The sequence below is a fragment of the Anopheles arabiensis genome, chromosome X (genome assembly GCF_016920715.1).
Source record: "Anopheles arabiensis isolate DONGOLA chromosome X, AaraD3, whole genome shotgun sequence".
NCBI classification, from domain to species: Eukaryota; Metazoa; Arthropoda; class Insecta; order Diptera; family Culicidae; genus Anopheles; species Anopheles arabiensis.
The window spans coordinates 644,873-654,544 of NC_053519.1; the positions used below are offsets into that span (position 1 = coordinate 644,873).

The 9,672-nt window shown below is 41.0% G+C and overlaps 1 long non-coding RNA gene across 2 annotated transcripts; it reads left to right on the plus strand.

Moving 5' to 3' along the window:
• The first annotated feature begins 40 nt into the window (after positions 1-40).
• Positions 41-6,747, plus strand: LOC120905928. 2 transcript variants are annotated; one of them, XR_005739960.1, is made up of 2 exons: positions 41-253; positions 5,507-6,747. It is a non-coding gene; the product is annotated as an uncharacterized LOC120905928 (long non-coding RNA). The 2 variants fall into 2 exon arrangements; XR_005739959.1 differs by lacking the exon at positions 41-253 and adding an exon at positions 4,664-5,291.
• The last annotated feature ends 2,925 nt before the right edge of the window (positions 6,748-9,672 follow it).

The window sequence follows — 9,672 nt, forward strand, 5'->3', positions numbered from 1 at the left end:
GACAGTAGCCAGTGCGAACTGGATGTAAACAATGGTCAAAGAGAAGCGTTTTCAAGCACAAACATATCGAGATAATTCAAATTAAACGAGAATTTACCAAGGACTGTGTTCATTACTTAGGGGTAAATATTTGTATGAGCAGAAATATAACTCAGTGAAGCAAATCGAGAACTTGAAAGGTCGGTCGCTTTGTTTCAGTTTCGTGTTGGCAGCGTTCGACATACAAAATCAACAGTAGTATGCATAAATATATGTAAGCTTTGCAAAAATATTTTTTACAGAAAATTTTAAGCAGCATAAGAATTGTGTTTACTCATGAACTAAATAAGTCTTGAATTTGAAAGTTTAAAAACGATAAAAAAAAGAAAATGTCTTTTCATACTTCCTTTTATACATAAACCAAGGACTATGCTAGATACCTTTTTGCTTCGAATTACGGACACTAAAGGTATTTTTTGTGAGTGATATTTTCTTGCTAATTCAAATTGAATTGATCTTACCTCCGCTTAATACAATTATCTCAAGCAAACTGTATCAATTAGAGAGAGAAAAAAAAGATTTACAATGATTTTACAGGAAATATTGCAAAAAATCATGAAATAGTAACGATCTTTTGATTCATATTCCCGGCATTGTCGAGCTCATGTTTCAAATTACGGACGTTTTGATTCGATTTGTAGACAACTTCAAAATTTGACTACTAATCTTCATATTCACTGTTTTGAATAAAGTGTGAAAGTTAAAAACATAAGGCTGCAAATACACGACGCGCGTTTCGCGCCCGCGGAAACAATACAGCCATAGGAATGAAATGTCATTCGAACGCGCTACCGAGGAAACACAGAGATGCTCATGTTGGATATCTCTGCGGAACTTATAAAAGCACATAATAAATAAATAAATAAACATTGACAAAAACAATAAAAACTTAAAAGGTACAAGTGCGGGACGCGTACCAGCTGCGCCGAGCTCCCTTGTTGAGAGCTCCGTTTTGATAGGATGTTCTAGTGATGGAAAACATGAAGTTTACGTTGGAATCGATTCCGGCTAGCTCTGATGTTTTCTGGAATCGATTCCGGATAGTAGGTCCGGAAACAGTTTCCGGAACAGATTCCGGTATTGGCTTTGGAATTGGCTCCGAAATTGGTATTGGATTGGGCTCCAGAATCGGAATCTGCTCTGAAATCGAAATCGGCTTCGGAATAGGAATTGGTTCCAAAATCAGAATCGGCTTCGACTTCGGAGTCGGTATTGGCATCTCCATATGAAAAGACGTTTGGGTCCAATGCCACTTATTAATAGCCGCAAAGACTCAAAATTTACTTGTAAACCATCCATTCATTTCCGGACTGATTTTGTTTTTGAATATTCTTATTTGAATTCAAGAAGGGATTCTCATTCCGGAACTATTTCTAATTCTGATTATGATTTCGTCACCGGAGCAAATTGTGATTTGTCGAGTCCGATTCCTGAACCGATTCCGAAATTTATTCCGAACACATAATGATGTTCGGGTAGGTCCGCCACAGCCTAGACGCTTAGTGTGTGCGACAGTGTGCATGTAGCACTCCTCGACGATGACCGGTGGCAGCGCAACTGCCGCGGTAAGTCCAGAGGTCGCCACGGCTGCCCACAACTTTCACTCACACACACAACGCTTTGTTAGTTTTTAACTTCTTTTAAGATCCTGACACCCAGTTCTGAGGGTCCTCCTGGCGATGTAATCCTGGATCGACAGGACGACGGATTCCAAACAACACAGTTTAGGCGCTATTTTTCTCTTGTACTCGTAGATGCATCCAACCAAAGTACTGCTGCACAAGCATTTTTAATTTTAATTCCGGACAGAATTAAATTAATCTTTTTGTACAAACGTCTGCACAATATGATAAAACACTGATGTTTTACTGTTTGATAACTACCTCTATTATGGATTTCGATGTACTTCATGTAATGCATCTGGACAAGATTAATAGGAATACTCGAGGAAATTACTTTGTTGTTGGTTTGAACCGAAACTGGTAAGAATTCCTCAGGTGGTGAACTTACCGACGGAAAATATTTAGTTTTCGTGACATCAGGACCTACTAAGGGAGTGACACATTGTTAATTGATTCTAGTACATCATGGCAATCGTGTAAATTAAAAAATCGGCATAGAAAAGGCATGACTAGATATGAAGAAATTAAAAAAAACCTGATGAATGTTCGGAGTCCGAAACTGTACGTAATTTGAATCAACACCACTTTTCTGGGTCCCATGGTTCATCGACGTTTCCCTTTTTCAAATATGGATTCCATCAACCATTCCATCAACCATCAACCATGAAAGCCTACAGGATGTGATGACTGGGGCATGTAAAGAGGATATTGGATTATTAAATCGCCGAAAATCTTCTTCTTTTTCTTCTTATTGGTGTAACGACTTATTTGGTCATAGCCCTAAAGGGATTTTTATTGATTTATTTGCTTGTTTATTTATTTATTTATTTTTACAAACTCCAACGGACCGCTAAGTCTAATCGGATAATTTACTATAGTTAATGTACAAATTAACAAATTATCTCGCTTTACACAGTTGTAGACATACACTAATCGAACAACTCTAACTCGTCGTCAACTCTAAGAGACATACGTTACATAGGATGACCTAGTCCGTTGGATCTCCGTTGGATTTGGATCGTTCCTCGTAAATACAAATTTGTTTAGACCTGCTGGCTTGTTTTACATACTATAACCTACATCAATTGACCGACTGGAACCATGTTTGGTAATGTAGGAGCACGTTGTCTGTTCGGTAGCCAATAAAACGATTCAAATAAAACAATTTAAATTAATTCAACAATTAAGATGATCTTAGCAAATACTCTAATTGTCAAACATATTGTTGTGTAAAGGACCATGGGGAAGCGTTTATAAAATTAAAATTAAACTACAATCGCAATAAATTGTACACCAATGCCATGAATGCTGGGAACAAACACTCAATATATCTCTCTCCCTCCTATTGTTTGCTCGCACAATCCCTTCACGCCATCAGGTATGTTATGCTGCACAATGCACAGCGTTCTTTTCCCGCCCCACGGTTTGCCGAATGCTGCACCCCGATTGGTTGCTATAAAACTCGAAACATAATTGCTCTGCTGGGTGGCTTCACCACCCTGCACCGTATAATGTTGCTATACTGCAAAGGGGCGTACCCGGCAAGCAGCATAAACTCACGCACCGGTATGCTAGCGAATGCAATCGACTGAGAGGTAACGCGGGGGCCTGCCTATGCTTTAAAATCAGTTTCCAAGCTGTAATCTGTTCATAGCAACCCTTTCCACGTGCTTGCGATACAAATAAAACGGAAAACGAGTTCGCCTCTCCCAGTGTATTGTGGTGGTAAAGGAATTGTTTTCCCTGGAACCGGGCGTACATCAGTTATTCCCAAAGATTGTCGAACTGATGCAACATAAATTTAGATTGTTTATATTTTCTTACGAGCTGCGTGCGTGCGAATGCGGCGAAAAGTTCGAACCCCGTTCGATGCTACCCGGGTTTGTCACGTTTTCTAACGAAGGGCTTTCTAGCCAAGGGCTATAAAAACGTGAGTAAAATCACGCGAGGCTTTGGATGGGCAATGATATTGTACAGCATTGTTAGTATAGGACCCTGCCAGCATGAAATGCAAATGGCTAGACAGTTTTATGTAGTACAACTGTATATAGGCGCATTTGTAGTATTTTAATTGGAATTTTTGTAACATTGTTAGGCAGTTTGGGTGTAGGAGATAATAACTCCCATGTCTTAAAAGAAATAAATTCCAAATATGTAAAAAAAGTAGCGCGAGTGAGGCACTCGTTTGCGAGCGTAAAGATTAAAGATTGCGTCCTATATGTTCGCTCGTACACACGCAGCAATAGGGCTCGCACCTTTGCCCAGTGCTGGCCGTGTTGCTGATTCCTTGCATAATGAGACACTCGACGGAAGAGTATCCGAACGGCAATGGAGCATCGCACGCTGGAAAAGGTAACGGCAGCAGTTTGTATGCGGGACCAGTGCAGCATAATGTGAAGGTGAACTAGTGAAAAAAAAAACACCGAACGCCAGAGTTCGCAAGAAAATAGGCTAAAAAAGGAAATAAACCGTCAAGCGTAACATACAATGACAAATATCTTTATCCTTCTCGTGGACTAACACTGATTATACCAAGATTTCGGCCAATACTCCGTTTGGGAAAACGTTAGAATCGCCATAACTTACTACGAAATATTGATTGTTTGATGAAAGACAGTGCTTTTTTTAGGAAAATAATTGCTAGTCTAACTGTTTGCCCCACTTTACTCTCATTATACCAGGAATCGGTAATCTCTTTAAGAAAAGGGCTAGATTATACGAATTCTTCAGAAAACGGATTACGTTAAGGGTTTCACTTGTTTAAATACGATTGAACTATGTTCAGGAAGGCATCAGAATTTCAGTTGGCCGTCAAATGTTTGTGTTGAGCGCGTTACGTCAGCAAGGACCAAGACGGTTTCCCCATAGCGGGAGTGGCATCGCCGATTATCATTATACAAAACAATTCCAGTTAAAAAATGGAAATTAAAGACAAGATGACAGGATTATGATCGTTGCTATATATATATTTTTAATTTTTTTTCAGTGTAGTGCTCATAAAAGGCACCAAGGGCACGGTTTGATCTAAGAAGGCACCTTCTGGGGGAATTTTAACGTGTTCGTTGCCCGGTAGCAGAATATCCTCATTATTTTAGTGTTTTTGCGAAGTTTTTTTCTGAAGACACGTGTCACTCGGCAGGGGAATTGTTTAGTCCGGGGATGTTTGGCTTGTTATTTAAAACGGCACGATTAAGCGCAATTGCATCAGAAACTGTTTAATCGGAACACGGAAAAAAGAAGGTCGATGCAAAAATCGTTCAACTCCAGCTATACTTAGACTCATTTTGCAATACAAAACAATTACCAAAACAGATACGCTCTTTAATAATAGCGCATATCTACTATATCTATATCTATATCTACAACATGCCCGTCATGGGTTCAAGCCCCGGATGGGCCGTGCCTTCATACGTAGGTAGGACTGACTATCCTGATATGGTAACAATAAGTCACTGAAAGCCAGCTCACACACACTAGTGGGTACAGGCAGGCCTTGATCGACAGCGGTTGTTGTGCCAAAGAAGAAGAAGAAGAAGAAGGTAGTCCAAAAGTTGTACAGGAGCATCGATAGCGTATGTGAGTAGTCGGCCAATAAAACAAACTAGACTTAGACGTCGCCGATGACTTAAGGTTTGTATGGACTACCTAATGTTATTCAATTTAGTTAGATCAGTTGATCGCTCTAAAAATGCTTTAATTTAATCCCAATTTCACATTATTTTTCAATCCGCCTGTCCATGAAAAAATTCTTCTTATGACGTCTCGCATTAAATTTCCCAAATTTAATGATATTATTATAATAATTTAATAATTAATAATACCAAATTTTTCTCACCTGGACTTAGAACCTACACTGTAAACAGGTGCAACTCTTCGGTATGGTGTGAGATGCGGAAGTCGAGGAAAAACAAGGACTAGGATAGCATGCGTCAAGGAGTAACGCTTGTTTTGGACCTTCCCGCACGAAACCGTCGCTGTGGTAGTGTATTGTATATACCTTTTTCGTTTTGGATGAGAATTCAAGATATCGTAATAAGTGTTTTTGTCTGGCAGAAGGTGACTGTGCTAATGTTCTCCACACAGGCTGATGTGTTTTTTTTTTTAATATAAAATGTGAAGCCCAAATTCTTTCTTAAATCTCCTACGGTCCAGCTCCAGCGTGTGCAAAAATGCAAACCCAACGTAATTGTATGCACAGCAGGACCAATACAGCCAGACATACACATGCAAAAAAAACAACACTTCAACAGGAACGTGCCAGCCAGCGACAGTGGCACTGATCTCCTACCGTGTGCCGTGAACTCGTACGCAATTATCTTCTGCCTCCAATTAAAACAAACAAGCTTCCGCCGTCCTCCAGCACCGTACACAGCACCGACAGGAAAAGGGGCCAGGATGCAGTTCCGGGTGTGAGTATATGCTGCTTCCCTTACCAGCTAATGTTTTGGTCTGCATTTCTCATCCTCTTCCACAAGCACAGCAACGCGGTTGGGGAAGGAAAGTGCGGACGCTCACCCACAAGCCGTCGCTGTCATCGTCCTCATCATCCACATCGTCGTGCGTCTCCTCGATTGCTGGCGGATTGGGGGAGATTTTCCGCTCCGTTACCAGCAATTTCCCCCTGTTTTCGTTGAAGAACGCCGGTAGAACAATAGCGTGCGGAAACAGCGATTTAACCCTCACCAGCTCGCCCGACGGTGCAGGACAAATCGGGAGCAGCAATAACAATAATCACACCGATGACAACTACCTAACGCAAACAACTCGCCGAGCTGGCACACGGGTTGCGTGATAGGCGCTGGTAGGTGCAGTAGCTTTGGAGGAGATTTTTGGGCTTTAAAATAATAACATCCCGCAGAGGCGTGCTCTGCTTAAGGGTGCTAGGGGTACACGGGAGAACTTCCGAACAGTGGACTGTCAATTTGTAAGGAGTAATCGAATGTGTTGATAGTTTGTTTATTTGTTTGGATGTGTATTTTTGAATTATTTTGCATTGTGCTGGGGCGTTGCTGAGTGTATGTAGAGTTATGTTGAAGATTAAATCTTAAGAGAAACAGAACGCAATGTTTTGTTGAAGTGCAATCAACAGATTGTTTATTTTTTAATTATTATTTTAAATCATGTATGTCTGATTCTGTATCTAGGCCGTAGTCAACGTAAGAACAAAAATGTCCTCATGGTAAATGAATGATACAATATTCGAGTCGTCTTATTCTCTCTATGTATAAACATTTCTTTGTCGATTAGATGTAGACGACAATCAGAATCAAATGGTCATTAGTATCCCCAATTTCTTCTCCATTGCCCAATTATCTATCCCTAATTCATAGGACGAAGTTGGTGAAAAAACGGAACACGTAGTAAAAAAGGATACATCGGATATTTGCTAAATAGTATTCAGAATACATTTGCCTTACTTTTCAATTTCAATTTCAATTTCAATGTTAATGAAATTTCGGCACTCAAGCGACTTGTTTGCCATTTCTCTACTTGTTCACGTGCACCCAACGATCGGAAATAGTAACAATGTATTTATGTTAGTCCTTAATTTCCTTATCAATAATGTATATTACGCGTATTGGACAAATATAGCATTTTAATCGAACTCAAACTTGTTTGGTTAATTTTTTGAGTTACTTACGATAATTTCTTGTTTCTGAAAAAGAAACGGGACCGATCGGTAATGCTCATAGATACGACGGTACATAAATCCCGTCCCTTTAAATACGGTACGTCTGGTCAGTCTATCAAATCAATAAGACTCTAATTTTGAATATTTTGTATTACAATGCCCTTTCATAAAGTATTATGGTTTATTGCAATATTAAAATAAGCGTCTGCCACAACACATTTCGTGGAATAGCACTTTGTTGTTACCATTATTTATCAGAAAAAAAACTGTTTTAAAAGAATCAAAATAATTTGCTAAAAAAATCTGTTTCCAACAACTGAAACTTGAAAGATTTAGGTAAAACGCAAAAATTGTCCAAACTTAGCGCAGTGAAAATCGTTACCATCAGACCGAAAAACACACCCAGCAAAACCGCTTCCCATTTCTCACGCACGCCTGCTTCCGCTCGGGTTCCATCGTTCGTTCTGCTCGATTAAATCCGGAGAAGCCGTTCAAATTTCACTCCAAGCTCTCGGAAAGGACCGCGAAGGAAGTCGTCCTGGGGCTGGTCCTGGCTGGTGGTGGTGGTGGCAGGGCTGTATTTGTTTAGCAATTTGCCGCCGTGTCTTATCTCGGTCGGTTACACCGCAGAAGTGGTACGTGCACGGGTGCGTTGTTCCTGTTTGGTAGGGACCGAAACAGAATAAATCCTCAAATGCTTCGATGTTCACGAGGCTCCAGCTGACTGAGAGAGAGAGGGAGAGGAAAAACAAAAGGGGAATTGCTTCCGAATGGGGTTACAAAAAATATGAGCGATGTCTGGTGGAAGGGAAAGAAAAACTGAACACTAAATGCTTGCCAAGCGAGGGTGTAATCGTTTGTTTATGGATAAATGAAGGGCACGATTTTATAGCACGCTTTTATAGCACGCTCGAATAAGGGGTGGAGCTACACGTGCGCAGCAGCGTGGTTTTGCGCAGGTGCGCAGTCGAGCGGCACACGAATGGCAGACGCGAAACATGTTCTGAAAAATGGGGCAAATTATGCTTTCTCCCCATCATATCCCCCCCCCATCAAATTGTACTTTCTCCTTCTCGCTTACTACCATCATAATCTACCTAATAAACCATTCGGCTCCATTTGGAGAAGGATCGGGTAACGTGCTACTAAAAATTCTAAACGCGAACGATTAATATCCCTTTGATTTGGATTTGATTTAATTCCACCGAGACGGGCTGTTGCATAGAGATGGTCCCAGGGCCGGGATTTCCATTTTTATTTCTATTGAAAAGAGAGATCAAAACCTTGAAATACTGCTCAGTAATCCATAAATCCAATGGTAAGAGATGAACACTTTGTTTTACAGTGTAACGGTGGCAATGCCCGCGGGGTCCAATTTGTTGCATCTTCTTCTTGGTACATCCGTTGCTCCAAATAATCGTAAACATACACTCCCCCTCTCATTCTCACACACACACACACATACGGTAGTGGCTCGTGGCCGTGCGTGTCAAATTACCGATCGGTTCTCAAGTTCTTCGTAACGTTCCGTTCATTTCCCGCCATTCCCGTGTGGCCGTGCGGTTTGCTCGCTCCATCATGCATCCGCCGGACACCAACATCGCCCACTTCGGCACGTACGAGAAGGTTATTAAAATATTTGTGCTGTTGCTATTATTTGCCACACGGAAATTGATTCAGCACACACTGCTGGTATGCTGGCAGTTGGTTACATTAAACCCGCGAAGGGCACGTTAAACCCGAGAATAATGGTATCTTCAAGCAGCGTGTCCTTGCGGTGCTGGAGATGAATGGAGCGAAGCGGGAGGCGTTTGTGTTTGCGTTTTTGAAACAATGTGTGGCATATTGTTTTAAGCGATTGACGTACAATTATCTTTGGAAGAGAGCGTACAATTTCAACTCAAAATGCAGTATTCTTCGACTGCAGGACCTCGATCACGTATGGCGTTGAAAATAATTTTTATGGCAAGTGTTACCTAGATGACCTGTTTTACTTAATTCCTCCATAAAGGAGTTAGGCTTGAAACAGTAGCCTGATGAAATTATCAAATCTGAGGTCTTAGTTAGGGTTTGAGGATTGAGAATTATGGGGCTCATTGTTCATCAAACTTTAGAGCACTCTTAATGTGTTGGGAATAATTTAAAAACAACGATAAGATTAACTTACTCACATTGAACTAAATACCGTCGCTAATGCACTCTTTACGATCGTCGGCAGCGCTTGGGCCCAACTTCGGTACAGACCACAAAAACGTATAGCAACGACTGCTCGCGTTATAACACACAAAGAGGGAGCCGACGGGGCGCAAAACTACCTTGGAAAACTTCCTCGGAAAACTCCCTCCGCTTTCAGGGCATTATTTCACACGCCCAATTCGC